This window comes from Lepisosteus platostomus, chromosome 4 (assembly GCF_059453375.1).
Source record: "Lepisosteus platostomus isolate fLepPlt1 chromosome 4, fLepPlt1.hap1, whole genome shotgun sequence".
In the NCBI taxonomy this organism is placed as follows: Eukaryota; Metazoa; Chordata; class Actinopteri; order Semionotiformes; family Lepisosteidae; genus Lepisosteus; species Lepisosteus platostomus.
In genome coordinates, this window is record NC_142614.1 from 28,196,993 (window position 1) to 28,213,681 (window position 16,689).

Below are 16,689 nucleotides of genomic sequence, written 5' to 3' on the forward strand. Positions count from 1 at the left end.
TCAGCAGCGCACCGTCGCAAGCCGCACAGCACAGCCTGGCACCGTGCCAGAGAGCGCGGATTGGACAGCAACAGCCTGCAACTGTTTCTTTGTGCCCGCAGGAGATCTGAATCCCCAGAGATTGGATGAGTATTCAACTTCAATGCATTACAGCTCGAGAATTCAATTGTTATCCAAACCAGTTGATATCAATTTAATTCCTAAGAGTTATGTACTTGTTTTGAGTATCTAATGTAGAAGTTGTAACCAAGTTCACTTTACGAAACGGTCTTAATGAATGATATACTGAACGTATGTCCTCTTGATATATGTAACTCTTTGTAACTGAATGAATATATATCTTTTGTATTCTGATAACCCTCTCGATAAGATCTGTTAGGTTTACATGCATATTCTATGTATTAATAAATGTATCCTCGTGTATTAGTACCTGTGTGTGTGCGTTGTTTGAGTTATATCGCATGGTTGGATTCTAAAGCCATCAAAAGAATCAACTTTGTGATTTACTGCTACAATTAATAATTGTCTCAGTAAATGCCCAAACCCTACAGATCTGGTGCCTTCAGAGAGCCACTATGATTACATATTTGGCGTCCCTGAGCCGGTTTTCTTACAGGACCATCCCAACATGTGAACAGACAAATTGCCACTTGATTGTCGAATGTTTCTCCTGTATCACTCACATGACACGATATGCACAGCTTTAAAGGAAATCAGATAGTTCTCAGAAGTGTTTGGTAGACCTTAGGAACTTGTAGTTTTATAGAATATGTGGCTGAAAATGATATTCAGTTGGTATTGGAAAACACTAATTTCCACAGCTGATGTGATTGTTTTAAAAATAACATCTACTCTCTGTCACGGACAGGACAGAGAAGGAGCGCCCCCTGGCTGCAGAGGGCGTGACAGTACCCCCCCCTTCATGGGCGGCTCCCGACGCCCATACAAATAAATAAGCTGCACAGCACTGGGGGGAGGAAAAACCTCATTTAACTGAAAGGAAACCTCCGGGAATCCACGGCTGAGAGCTACCCCTTCCTCCGGGGTATAAACCTTTATTGGGTAGAGGAAGGGGGGGTAGAGAAGAGCTCCGGAGACTAAAAACAAAAAAGTACACAAGCACAAACCCAACAGACAAAAACCTGGGAAAGACCAGGGAGACAAACCACACAAAACAGATAGGAACCAAAAACACAGAGAGCAGGGGGGACCAAAAAGGAGGGGAAACCAGGAAGAAAAAAATCAAAACAAAAAGGCAAAAAACAAGAAAAAAAAAACACAAAAACCCCGGGGAAAAAATACCGCAGACTGGGCAAATGGCACGTTCACATTCTAACGCTGATATCGGAGTGGACAACCTGAGGAAAGCCAGACCGAAGTCCGCTCACAGACACAGATGCCCGGAGTGATATCCAGCGAAAAGAATGGAGGAACGGCGAATGGGCACGTTCACATACTAACGCTGATATCGGAGTGGACAACCTGAGGAAAGCCAGACCGAAGCCCGCTCACAGACACAGATGCCCGGAGTGATATCCAGCGAAAGGCATGGAGGAACGGCAGAAAGCTTACCATTCTATCACTGATATCGGAGAGAGCCAGACCAGGAAGAGCCAGGCACGAGAACCCGCTCCAGACACAGAAGCTCGGAGTGATATCCAGTAATCAGAATAGGCAAGCCAGCTCAACATTCAATCACTGATATCGGAGTGATCTACCCGAGGAAAGCCAGGTACAGGACCCGCTCACAGGCACGGAAGATCGGAGTGATATCCAGTGATTAGAATAGAGGAACTGAAAAAAAAAAACAGCCCAGAGAACAAGAAAAAAAAAAAACTGCGGCAAGACAAAAAAAAAAAGCACCGCTCGCGGGGTCAGTAGGTGGCTCAGCATTCTGTCACGGACGTCCAAAGGGACTAACCGTGGGGAGCAGGAGAGCGGAAAAAGACCCAAATGCGTAGCGGCGAGACGGGAAAAAGGCCCGGGCTCATTAGTGCAAAGAGTTCAGGAATGCCGTATAGAAACCTATGCCCTCAGGGAGCGGACGTGGGGCGCCCTGGTGCTAGGCGGGTCTCAGGACATCCGAACGTCAATGCTGAGCGAGGACAGAGTGCAAGACCCGGAAATATATAGCCCAAGGGAAAGAGAGGGACAGGAAGGACAGCAGACCGGAAACAAGGGACAGGACAGAGAAGGAGCGCCCCCTGGCTGCAGAGGGCGTGACACTCTCCTTTAGGATACAATTAAACCGTCATTGTACTGTAATTTCACTGCTGGAAAAAGAATAAACTTTAGCAAACTGTTCTTAGGCAAGATAATTAGATCAATTTAATGATCATGTCATTAAGATCAGAGAGAAACCCAGAAGACCTTGTGGTGCTCAAGGACTAAAGTTGCCCAACCTTACTTTAAATGGTTTAAAAGGCCAAAATACATGGTTGCTGACACTACATTTTTTTTTGCTTGACCAACATTAGGTCTCTCTCTCTGCCATGTGGAGAAAACCAAAGCTAGAGAGGCAATACAAGATGATTGAACACTGTTTTCTGTGCATAAAATGCACATTTTTAACATTATCAACTGATACATTCTACAAAAAACAGAGGAGGCATTGTTCTCCCTTTGTGTTTTAAAATTGACAAGTGTAAAGGAATTCAATAGCATCATTTCCTGACGTCAGATTTTTAAAAGGCATGGTTTCACCCTGATAAGATGTGTAGGTCACTGGCTTTCAATGCTATATTCGAAATCTTGCCGTCATTTGAAAATGAAATAATCAAATACCTGAGACCTTGTCTCAGACTATTGACCTCGCAGTCCTCTGCAAATTTGCCCCTTGTCTACTCCGCTCATTAAAAACACACAGATGTAAAGATCCTACTGCAAGCCTCTTTCCAAATAATCAATATGCTTGCACTGGTTCAAAAATTCCCTGGATGATGTTTCAAAGAAAAGAAAGGCAGAGTCGTGAAAGCTTTTGCTATGCTGAAGTTTGCTCACATTCAGAAAATAATTTGAAGAGAATGATGGATTGTTGAACTGAGCTCAGGTGATTTACTGTATGTCACTGAAAACAAAATTTTACAAAGGAATATATTGTGTATATTGTGTCCAACTTCTTGTAATTCCATTTTAAGGCTGTATTTTTGATATTCATAAATTTTGCTTTAATTTATAAAGTATTTCACAGGTAACCTGATTAGAAGGTTGATGTAATTGTTATCAAGCTACATACTGTTGATGTCTCCTTGGGAATTTCCATAACACTTGATTTGTTTCTAATACTGACAGCATAACATTAAATTAGATTTCCTGAAGTGATTTATTTCAATATAATGTTCAATATAATGCATCTTTGTTTTACAGAAGATGTGGTTAAAAGAATTTGCAAGTTGGAAAGATAAAGCTAACATTATTAATAAGTCAACAATCATAAAGAACAAACCAAATTAATACAGACTTTCTAAAGTATGGTTGAATATCTTCTTGAACAGAGTCTTTTTCAAATAAAATCCACTGCAGAATAACATCTGTTTTCCTATTAACTTATACTGTTTATCATTGAACACCTTTTTTGTTCACTCTGAAATGAAATTTACAAGCTTATACAAAATACTAACAAAGGCATCTGTGAAATATATTGAATTTTTATATGACAATATAAAATACAGTATGCATATTAATGAGCAAAATGTATTTTGCATATTTTCTGTTGTTTTGTTCATTAGGATAACAAAATAGGTGCCAGGGTTCGGTCAAATGAAAACAGACACCAGCAATATAATTGTGCATGCCTATTTGTATCTGGAAAGGCACAGTATATTGTAGCACCTAATTTAAAATGCTCATTTGAGTTCAGAAGAATGAAGAGGCAACATTTCTACTCTTAAATGGAATTTGTGATGTATTTGTGATTTATGCAATGGCTAACTGACTTTTCAGTTGCTAAGTGGTAGAACACAACACAATAGAGAACAAACTCCATCCTTGATTCATCCTAGGTCAGATGATAGCACGGGAGCCTATCGTTTACCCGCGTTCATTTGCAACAGAATGAGGCGATGAGAGCTACACTTCGGGTGGACTTGCCAGCAGAGTTCCCGAGCCCCCTTTGAGATGAATTTAAATTAAACACCCTGCGGTCAGCAAGTGTAGCAAGACAGTGTAGAATGATGTCAGTTTTGTGCACAACTGACCAAACAAATGTCCAACTGTGATGACCTGTGCAGGAGTGTCTGGTCACTACAGAGCTCCACCTATGGTGATTGATGGCACCTCACAATACAAGGTGCTGCATCCATTATGATTCCATCCTCTCTCCACCAGAGGGCGCCTCGAGCACTGATTGCTTGCCTGACTGTGCAGCAGAAACGCAGATCACACAGACGGCTGTAACCAGTCACAAATTTACCAGTGTACCTAAGACTCCTCATCTCCCTCCCTCAGCTCTAGTTCTCATTCCCTTCAGTGCTCATGCTCATATATCTCTGGACCTCACTTACCTGGTTTTTCCTGAACCTAGTATCTCACCTCTCATCTTACTTCTGTTCTGTTTCAGTCCTCATTTATTTTCTTGTTCTTGTTGCCTCATTAATTTCTCCTTCATATTCCTAGTTTCCTTTCCCATCCTTCTTGTGTTTTAGTTGTCATTGGGTTGCCTTCACTGGTCTTGAATTCAGACTGTTGTTGTACTTTGTCTCTGGATTTCGTCTTCTGGTTTCTATTTTTCGCTCCTAGTCAGTTCATTTCTGCACCAGGTCCACTTCCTTATATGTTTGACTGTTTCCAGCCCATTACATCATTTGTCTGTCTAGACAGCCCTTACACCATCACTCAGGTCCTGAGACTTCACTCACTGCCCTGCTTGTGGGCTCATCCTGATGTGATAACATTCCAGCAGATCAACATACACCCCCAAGCTGCTGGTGTAGCCATAAATGTCTTGAGAGTTGAGAATGTGACAGCTATGCTGTAGATGCCTTACTTGCTAGACATGAACCTCTAGAGCTAGACTACCAGGCTCAGAGACCATTGAACAGGAACTTGCTTCTCCAGGCTCTGTAAGTGGAGTGGGACAGAGTCCCACAAAGCTACAACATGGCACAAACCATGCTTCACAGAAGTATATACTTTATTGCGCCTAATAGCAGCCACACACTACTAGACTGTGACTTTCATAGTTAATGCTCTGCTGATTAACCGTGTTGATGACAAACATTAATCAATATATCATCATGTCTGTTCAATAAAACGTCAGTGCACTTGATACAAAAAAGATTTTTCATCGTCCTGATATTGGCTTTGTCATTCAGACCTCCAGTAAGTAGTTGTTCTTTTGAGGTTCGGAATATATGATGATGGTGAAAACAATGCAATTGTAATTGTGTCCCACTTACTTATGCAAATAAATTCTGAATAATAAAGACATACATTATTTATTATTAAATTACATGCGTACACTATTATTTTAAGAAAGAAGAAATAATTATGAATTTTTTTGCAATTCATGTTTTGTTTTAATTCGAACACCAATGCAAGGAGGCTACATCAGAAATAACAATCCTTTGTTTGTTAGTATGAACCCTTACATAATTGCTTCACAGAAGGCAAAGCAGTGAATGCAAATAAAAATCAATACAGACTAAAAAACATACTAGGATGTGACACTTTTAACAAGTGTATGTGTCAGGCACCAAAGACTTTTGCATGCAATTAAAAACACCCTCAGATACAAAGGTGGGTGATTATAGCTTACTTTGCAGAGCAGTCTAGTCATTGGCAGTGGCAAATTTAAATGACTTGTTCCCAAAGTCAGTAGATGATCTTGGGAGGTTCAATCGGATAACAGCACTACATCTTACATCGTAAGATAACACAGACAGCTGCAATAAATTATGAAGATAAGCAGGTGTTTTCCTTATTAAAAATCTGTAAATTAATTTAAACCAGAGAAGCATTCATTTTGCATGCATACATGTCTAATCAATCAAAGAGTAAAGATTACAATAATGAGTGCAATGGTGGCGCAGATTATAAATCTTATGGTAACGTGATGTAAGACAAGTTTCCCAAGCAAAAGCTTTGAACTACAGTATACCTACACAGTTTAACCAGATTTGTGAATATTTACTAAGTGGCTTGCTCCAACTTTATCTTAATGCAAAAAAATACTATCTTTTTTAAAATCAGAATTAAACAAAAGATGCAGTTCACATAAACCTGCTGAATGTGATCTATTTTCATTGTATTATAAACTATTCCATACATTGGCCTTTGATGTTGATGATGGTGGATCCACTTGGATATAAAATTGTGTTCTCATCAATGAGGTGGATATGACATGGATAAATTCCCGATATCCCAACAAATAGTATTCATTTACAGTTGATGGAGACAAGAATAGAAGGCAAAACCTTGTGGGAATACCATAGTAACTGAAACATTGAATGTTAACTCCTACTCACCCCAAAAGTGCCGTTGCATTTATTCGGCATTTCAAAGGCAACTTTTTTTCTTATGTTTTTATATTTTTTGCACATTGATGCAAATTTGTCCCTTAGCTTTAATTCATTTGTATTGACTTATTCTTTGAAGTTTGTGTCAGTATTCTCTGGGTTGGATTTTTGAAGCCAACATTGTCAATGTAATAGAAAAGAAGAGATGGAAACATAAGGAAATCAATGCAGGTGATGAATGCTGACCCTCAGGCCACAATACATGAAAGCCTTCTTCAACAGCACTCTCACTCTGAACTGCAGGATTATAGACAAAGACACCCAGTCTAACTATACCTGGCTACTAATATATCCTAAAAGTCAATCCAGTGGAATGTGGAGTCACTGGCTGGACCAATCACATCAGATCTTTTTCCTCCTGTGCCATTTCAGTCACACAGGATGCTGATTAGGCAATTAAGCCAGCTGTGTCCAATTTTCACAGAGGAGGAGGCCCTGGCCAAAGCTTTGGCTTGCATTGTCACAAGGTGCTTTTCAACACCCAGTGAACCATTCTGTCCCCACACAACATGAAGAAATAAAGCACCCATTTCTTTCACCCTCGTGTTGTAGGGTTTTATTTCTGTGGGTGTTTACTAAATGTTTAAACATGGCGTCTCAGACAGGTATAGCAAGAACTGTGACTTTTTTGTGAAAGAAAGGCAGCTGTAAAGAGAGAATAGTGAACTACCACTGTAGCTGGAACAGGTGAATGTAGGCAAACAACTGCTGAGAGACACAGTCTCCTGCAGAAATATGACAGAATGCATTACAGAAGTAATAATAATAATAATAATAATAATAATAATAATAATAATAATAATAATAAAAAACTTTATTTTATATAGCACCTTTAAAGGTGGCTTCTCAAAGCGCATCAAAGAAGTGTTAAGTGGTTGACAGTGTAGCAATATAAGACCCTGTGGGAGTAAAACCAAAACACACTGTGGAAGAAAATAAACCTGGGGTTCCTGGCCCGAAGGTTGACCCCCACTGGGCCGTTAGGTATATTATAGATTATGGACACCATGTTTTGACTCTGGCTAGAGGTCTGTAACTAGGAAAACGAAGCACTGACCTGGAAGGAGCACCTTGGAATTACCTGTGCAGACGTAGATGTTGCAGAAGTGGTACAGGAACCAATTGCAGATGCATGCCATGAGCAGGATGTTATTTTCTTGGTTTGCCAGTTTCCAGCTATTGCCATATGAGTGAGTTATGACAATGTCATCAATGGGTCTGTACTGGTTGCCATGGTGTCAAGGGTGATTTTCTTGGTGAGCCAACCAGAAAAACATGGGCCTGTCTGGTCAGCTTGTTACTTCTCTGTATAGGGAGGATTCCATATGAAGCCCAAAATAGTGGAATGGAATTGTGATGATGGTCAACCAACCTTCCACAAAGTGTAGCTTTGAGTCATCATATCAGCATAACTTAACACTTGCACCTTTGAGTGTGGTCAGACACTGTGTCTTGTGGACAGATCTCCTCTGTACTCCTACATGTTAAAGGGTCCTATTTCAGAGAAAGCCACACAGTCCACTGTTCAGTTGTTCATTCCTCTTAGCTTTTAAGTAGCACAGTCACTCTTCTTCACCAGTCAATGTCTGTATGGCTCTATATGGTTGGGCAGGACACTCTCTTCTGCCAAATGTACACACAAACAGGTTCCACAGTCACTCACTCACTTCTTTCTTCCTTTAGTGGATTTGCACAACACAGGAAACACCTTCTGTCCTTTGAAGACAGATCAAACTGATCAGTGCAAGATTTTGCTTCCCGATTTCTTGTTTTTTCCTCAACGGAAGGCTCCAAAAAGCCTCACTGTGATAGCACCTAAAAAATACAAACACATGAAACTTACAAGCTTGAATGTAACAAATTTTACGAACAAGAGGAGGTCATTTGACCTATTTTTTCATTTGGTTGCTCATTTATTTGTGGATCTTATCCATCTGTGTTTAGAAAGAAGTCAAGATATGAGCTTTAATGAACAAATTTAATTAGTGTTCTCTGGTTTATGTTTGGCTTTGAGCAATCCTCAAGATTGCTTCCCTTGGAAATGTTAATGATCCCACTCGCTGAAACTCTTCACAAAGCATGGTTCCAAAAATTGCATCCTAGTACATACAACATTGATTGTAGCCTTGATAATTGTGTGCTTAGATGTATGCTGTAATACTTGCATAGTGATTAACAATTGAAGTAAAAATTCGGTTTTATTCATTAGATAATTTAAAATAATTAACAAACATCTGAAGTTTTTATTTTGTTTATCTATAAAGTTGATTTCTCAGAAAAAGGGTACATTTCTTAAATTTAAATCTATTGCATAAATCTATATAAACCAGATTCTAAGCTTATCTTTATTTTCTGGTATTAATGGAAAGATTGATAGTAGGAGCCTGCTGAATTTAGAAATGAGTTTAAATGGATTAATCCAAAGAAAAGGCAGAAGCTTCAAAATGAGGACATTTTTCTACAGACCACTAATAGGAATCATAACAATTAATTACTAAGCATATTGACTTTTCTCCAAAAGGAGGATAGCCTTTGCTCTTTGTTCCTGGGCATGCTTATAAAAGCTGATAATAGGGGCCAAGTGTGTAAATGAAGATGCATGTTAAAGCAAGGTAAGAATGTACTCAACAACTGAAAATTCTACAATTTAATGTTTGATAAGTCTAAACAGGTACTGGAAGCATAAAATATGCTTCCATACACATTAAATAAGGCAATAATTTCAGATAGTTAAAGGCTTACATAAGTAAGCCATTTGGTATGTGTTTTTGTACTTTATATACGACACACTTCCTCACTGATGCTAATTTATCTCAAAGTAAAAATTTGTGAACCCTTTGGATTGGTCCATACTTTTGTATATTTTAGATGTAAAATATAATTAGATCTTCATGTAAGTCTTTGCAAAAGATAAAGATAGCCTGATTAGATGTGTAACGCAAAGACTATGTTAATCAGTAGTTGGATTCATTAACAAAGTGAGTCCAACAGTAAATCAGCTTACAGTATATGTAATAATAATAATTATAATAATTGCTTACACTTATATAGCGCTTTTCTGGACATTCCACTCATGTTAACTGTTTATAAATAATAAATTGTATTAACTAAAGAGTAGGATGGCACAGTTGTTAGTATGCTTTTTGTTTTGTTTCTTTTTCATAAATACAACAGTAGTACCTGATGTCTCAGTGACTTTCAAAATTAAATTATGCATGCAAACCTGTGTACTAGAAAGATAACTAAGATATCTATCCATTTATAATGGTGGCAAAGTGGTTAGCATTGCTATCTTGGAGCACTGGGGTCCTAGGTTCAATTCCTGCCTTCCTGTGTGTGTGAGGTTTGCATGTTCTCTCTGGGTTACATGGTTTTTCTCCATATGTGTGATATGACTCCCTCTCGCACTCCAAAACATACTGGTAAGTTAATTGGTTTATGGGAAAACTGGCCCTGGTGTGTGTGTGTTTGTGTCTGTCTGTCCTGTGATGGACTGGCGCTATGTCCAGGGTGTATTCTGCCTTGTGTCCGTTGCTTACTGGGATAGGCTCCAAATCCTCTGTACTGGATAAAGAGATTAGAAATGGATGGAACTATACACAGTGTTAGAAACCCACTATGAAATGGCAGCATCTCACTGAGAATAAAATATTTTATAGTGCTGGCCTTTCCACCTCTCTTGCACATCAGTATCCATACCTAGTTATTTAAACAAATTGCCTCTAATTATAAACATCTTAATATGCTGGCTCTGTGGATCCGCATCAGCTATGTTTGCCCATTCCTTCAATTCATGTGCATCCAACACACAGTTCAGTGCTAGTAACTGCACAAAATCTAAAATACAATCCTCATTTCAGTATATAACTGAATCTTCCATTAGGAAGTGTTCTTGTTATCAGTGTATTCCTTAGCTTTCTCAAAATGATCTTCTTCTTACCAACATCTCTATTCTTTTATCCTGCAATAACTCAGCCAACACTTAAATCCCCAAAAGCTGCTTGTGTTAATTTCTTTAAATCACAAATATCATGTGTAAATACTGGCCATTTAATACTCTGCATTGTGGGATAATAGTTTATTTTAAAGGGAACTAGAGAAACTAAGAACTAGAGAAATCAAGAAAGGCTTTTTTTTCTAGAATTAATAAATGCACATCCTGTTCACTGGGGAAATTAAATCCACACTGAGCAATCTTCAATATATTCAGAATATGACAGCGAGAATCCTATCAGGGATGCATTACACCTGTTTTCAAGTCCTTGCACTGGTTACCTATCAGGTTTCGAGTCAACTTCAAATTCCTCATCCTCATTCAGTACCTACAGTATATGGCTTATTATCTGTCTACTCCCCCACCTTTGTCCGTCTGACTCTGGTCTTCTAGCTGTCCTCAAGAACATCTACATTCTGTGGGTGACAGGGTCTTCTCTAGCTGCACCCCAGAGTTCTTAATTTGTATTCCCAGTGATATCAGTCACGTACCCTGCATTTAAATCTAACCTCAGAACCTTTCTTTTCAGAAGACTTAGTGTCTGTATCTGCTTCATTTTCTAATTTTGGTAGCACCTCTAACTGCTTGTCTTTCTTATATGCATTTACTTTGTAATCTGTGGTCTTTTTATCTGTTTTTACATCTCCTGTATTGCTTTGAGATGCCACTTTTAATGGTGATATATCAAATAAAGTTTTTTATTATTGTTATAGGGAAACATGATCAGATTTTCCCTGATTCAGAAAAAAAGATCTAAAGTATACTAGTTTGTCACTCTTCTCATTCCCTTTGCTAAATGACTTTTCATACTAATCTGATCAATCTAACTGCCAGTTTTCTGTGCTTTCTCTATCCTGCTAGATTTGCAATTATTCTGAAAATTTCATCTTGAAATAACTCATTTCTAAATACCTTTTTCACTGTTAACATCTTGTAGCAACTCTGCAACAAAATATACACTCTGACAGTTCATCCTGCTACCAACATTAAATAAAACAAATCTTAAGATTTCTATATTTATGTCTTTATTTAGTGGTTTCATTAGTGACAAAGGCTAAACTTTCTTGGAAAAATGTCTTTTATGTGTTGCGGAAAAAACTGACTTGCTTTAACAAAATATGTTTACAAATCCTTTCACCTGGCAGTTTACCTGAATGCCCAACTATCTGAGAAGCCCTCCATGAAACCATAGTTGCTATTAATTCATTAAGGGCTCACTGACAGAATTGCTGTTTTGTATGCATGCTAATTTCTGATTCCTCACTCTGTTTCATGTTTATAGATAAGACTATTGATCGCGAAGGGAAATTGATGTACATGTTTGCATGTTCTTTTGTAACATACACCTTTTTGTGATTTTTTTGTATATCTAAGCAAGTGTTCCTGCATCCCTCTTCTGCACTATAGGCATGGCTTTTTTTCTGTTTGCTCAATTTCTAAAACTTTTTGCTCATGTGCATTTTTGTATTTTTTTACACCTCTAGCACTTTAACGTCCTGAATTTTCATTTTCCTTAATTTGTAGAATGAATTTGAGTTTTAGCCTTAAAAATCTTAAGTTTTCACTATCTTTTGTTTCTTGTCCTACGACTGTTATTATTGATCACCGAATTATTGTACTTGACATGACTTCATTCAGCCTTTCCTGAACGTCTATGACAGGCAGAGAGAGTGCTGTTTCTGGTGCGATCTTTTGCAGCTGACATTTCACTGTTTTAAACGAACAAGAAATTAGATTGCTCATAAATCACTTATTCTATATAAATCCAGCGTAATTGCCCTCCGAAAATCCTCTTTTTCTTGTTCGTTTTAGAGACCTTGATCGAAACTGATTTTAGATGTCAGAAAGGATTTCTTTTCTCTGTATTTCCTACATTGCTTTGTCGAGATTTTAACTTTATATTTAGGCTCAGATTTCAACTTTAAATCGTACACTAATTAATAGCAGTAAATACTGATGTTTTGCTCCCTCTTACCACAAAAATATATATGTTTTGTAGCTGGGATTAACTACTGCGATTTGGACACGAAGCGGTTAAAGATGGCGGCAAATCAGGCACCCAGAGAGGGGGGGGGGGGGGGGGGGGCGTCTTCTCGCCTCCATAACTAAAATGCCAAATAGGAGTGGCTTAAGCGACATACACAGTCATGTAACTGACAGTTTGAGGTAGCCTATCGTGTAAATTTCGCTTTGTTGCTGATAGGTTAAGCTTTCGAAACTCTGCCCCAAAGTCATGTGACTGATTTTTCGCCCTGTTTCGTTGGTTAAACGCAATGATCACAAGCACCACCATGGTAACTGGGATGTGTAGTTTTTAATTCCGTTTGAATTATAACTGTACGTACTGTCTTCATATTTGGCCAGGGCTTTAAAGAGAAGACGTACCAAAAAATTTCGGTGCCGTCGTCTCCGCTTTAAAGGTACCCCCATGCTGGAAGAATTTGACCTCGGAACGTTTGCCCAGCGTACTAGGAGACCACTTCAGAGAACAATAAATATTTCTTCAAGCCCATTGTTTCTCATTTCACCTCTGATGGACATGATCACACTAATCTCTCCGTATGTGTTCTCTAAGATGGTTTTCCTATCTCCTACATTAGAAAGACTACAGAAACTTAAATTATTCTGCAGCTAGGATCACACTTTCCCCCTTCTCTCAGTGACAGACTAATTTTCTTCTAAATTCTCTCTATTCATTGTAGGTTTCATTTCACACCTCTCTTCACCTATCTTGACTTCACACTACCCGATTGGCCACTCTGTCTGTCCCCTGTTCCCACCCCTCCTCTCTCCCAGCTTTTGTTCACCTGCTACATTACCTTTGCTTACTGCCCTGTCTTTCTCACACCTAATGAAGGCTCCGCAGCTGAAACGTTGTGTGTTCAGCATGGAATAAACCTATTACTTGTTCCTTTGCAGCCTACGCATGCTGACGCAGCTACCCACCCGAACTTCATTTTAAATTCTATGACTTTGGCCCATTCTTCCTTACAGAACTGCTTCACAGGCCCCACAGTGCTGTTTTAGGAAGGAAATCTCATGAAATAGTAAATGAAAGTAGAAATTTAGACCTTCATTTGTCTGTCTTGGACAAATGTTTGTGACATTTAATGACACAGATATCAAAAACTTATTATCACCCGTGTCACTGATAGTGACCCCTAAATGCAGGAGCTGCTTATAAGCTTTTAAAGGTTAGCTTTGTAGCCGACTACACCACCTAGCAATTATAAAGGTGCTAGGACCTTCCCCTCCCAAGACAGATTATTTTTATCTTCCATAACCGGCAGTGCACCCACAGACCAGCACAAGACAGTTAACCTACATAACAACACTTTTTATTACATCACATCAATCTACACATTTCACAGGATCCATGACAATGACTATTACTGCCTGCCACACACAGAACACATAACACCAGAGGCACTTACTCACAGAACAGTACAAGAACCCCAAAGACCCCAGTTACCAAAACCAATATCCCAAAGGAAAAGTCCAATCAATTATGAGAATTAAAACTTTATTCTCCCGAAAGCAGCTCTGGTCGAGACCTGGAATGCCTCCTTCCTGTGCACCAAAGAAAGGGATGAACTGTGTAGTCCTTCAGTGGTTCTTAGGCCCAGCGTTTCTGAACAATATGGTCCTTATTACCCTGTTTGTTCTCTGAGCCTTGGGTAAGACCCGGGATGACAGTGCCAGGTCCTTCCTATAACAATATCTGTAGAGTCCCTGCAAGTTGTGACTCATCAATTCTTCCCTCTCTTACTCTTCCTGAGTCCTCCTGACTAGGGCTTATGAAGACCACCTAGCGAGGGTCAGGAGCAATATTCCCTCTAATGTTTAATGGCCTGTGTGTGCAAAAAGTTCAAGTTGTGAAATTTTTCCCAGTGACAAAAACTTGTGCGCACTAATTTGAGTGTACATTGAATTGTTCTGAGCTCCATTTCAGTCTGAGACCCAAATTTGTCCCACAGTCCCACATGTCACCTCTGAATGGTGTAATAACTAGCAAGTGTCTGCACAAGGAGAACCTTTGATTAATCAGGAGCAATCAAGGAAAAACAATTGCACCACACTTACAGAGACACTGGCCATTCTATGCAAGCCTAAAGCCTATATACACCTGAAGAAGGCTCCACGGACGAAATGTTGTGGAATAAACCTATTACTTGTTCCTAAAGCCTATATACTGTAGTTCCCAACACTATCTGGCTCCACACCCAAATTTTGTCACTCTGTGACACCATTTTTTCATGATACAGAACTCTGAGCAATCTAAAAATGAAAACACAATCTGAAGTTTTTCTTAAAAGCTGAAAAAAACAAAGACAGTGAAAATGAATCAATGTATTACTGTTCCATTTGGCTCTTCTGCCAGGCCAAATCAGTAGTGTGTGCTTTGTTGAAAAAGACTAAGGGAAACTGATTCTGTACTTTGGACGATATTAATTCAGAAAGTTGACACTGTGATTACAGATCAAAACCTCTAGCCAAAAGGGGCAGAGATTACATGTGAGATCAGCTGAGCGCAGATCAGTACCTGTTAATAGCACATGTTGGTGATAATATGTGAAGCTTTCATGTGATAAGCATACATCTTTTTGAGCATTTTCAATATACAGTATATATTGTTTTTCTATGTTAAAGTTCAGCAATATGTTTTACATTTCTTTTTGCAGGTTTAGTTGAAAAAACCTTTAGGTGTGGATCCAGGTGGACGTTGCACACATGTGGTGGTGGAGGGGAGTCCCCATTGCCTGTAAAGCGCTTTAAGTGGAGTGTCCAGAAAAACACTATATAAGTGTAAGCAATTATTATTATAACTAGTTTTTACTCTTCATCTCAGAATGTGGGCAGCACAGTGGCATTGTGGTTAGCACTGCTGCCTCTGAGACATGCTGGTAGGTTAATTGGCTTCTGGGAAAATTGCCCCTTGGGTGAGTGTGTGTGTGATTGTGTCTGTGCAAACCCTGTGATAGACTGGTGTCCAGGGTGTGTCCTGCCTTGCGACCATGGCTTGCCTGGAAAGGTCACACCTCCCCCGCAACCCTGAATTGGAAAATGGACTAATGGATTTCAGAATGTTTATTAGCAAAGCTACAAAATGATGTGATCTTAACCTGCAGTTCCAGACTGTAATAATTAATTGTGCTTTCACATGTAATTTAAACAAATGTTCACAGATTAAGACATAATAGTTTTACAGATGACAGATGAGTGCCACAAAAGTGGTGATTTTACAGAACTCAGACACAAATCTGTGTTTTATGTTTACATTTGACCTCTTCAGCAAAGGTTACGAAAAGAGATTTACACATTTAAAACTGTCTGTTCCTTTTGAGCTCTTCTTCGCTTAAATCATAGCACACTACAATATACGACATCAGTGAGCCTTGGTGTACTACAAGAACCACAGCTTTGCAACCCTAAATCACTATAGCTCCATCAATACAAAAAAAGAACCAAATTCCGTGAAATGGGACAGCAAAAAAAGATCTTTCACAATAATGATTTTTTACACATTTAATGTAATGCATTTAAAGTTATGCATTTTGAGTCACTGTTTTTTATGACTTTTTGACTACACAATAACATAAAGAGGAAAGTTTCTGCCTTTTGCTGAATTTAGTTTTACTGTTCATTAATTTGAACAGCAGATTTATAAAAGACTACAATTGTCATATTATTTATTTTTAGACAATGTTAGACATAAGACACTAGACAGAAAGGTACACAACATGTTTTCTGAAGTGTTTGGCTGTCTGCAGCACTTGTATTTCCACCAGAAAACAATCGTAAGAAACCTGCTGAAAATATAAGAATTTCTGGTCATTGTAATTACAGGTGCTTGCTCAAGAAAGGAAGGTAAATGGGGGAAAAAGGAGAGGGGAGGGGAATTGTGGCATTTTTCAAAGCTGTACAGTGCCTTGCGAAAGTATTCGGCCCCCTTGAACTTTTCAACCTTTTGCCACATTTCAGGCTTCAAACATAAAGATATAATTTTTTTATTTTATGTGAAGAATCACCAACAAGTGGGACACAATTGTGAAGTGGAACGAAATCTATTGGATTTTTGAAACTTTTTTAACTAATAAAAAAATGAAAAGTGGGGCGTGCAAAATTATTCGGCCCCTTTACTTTCAGTGCAGCAAACTCACTCCAGAAGTTCAGCGAGGA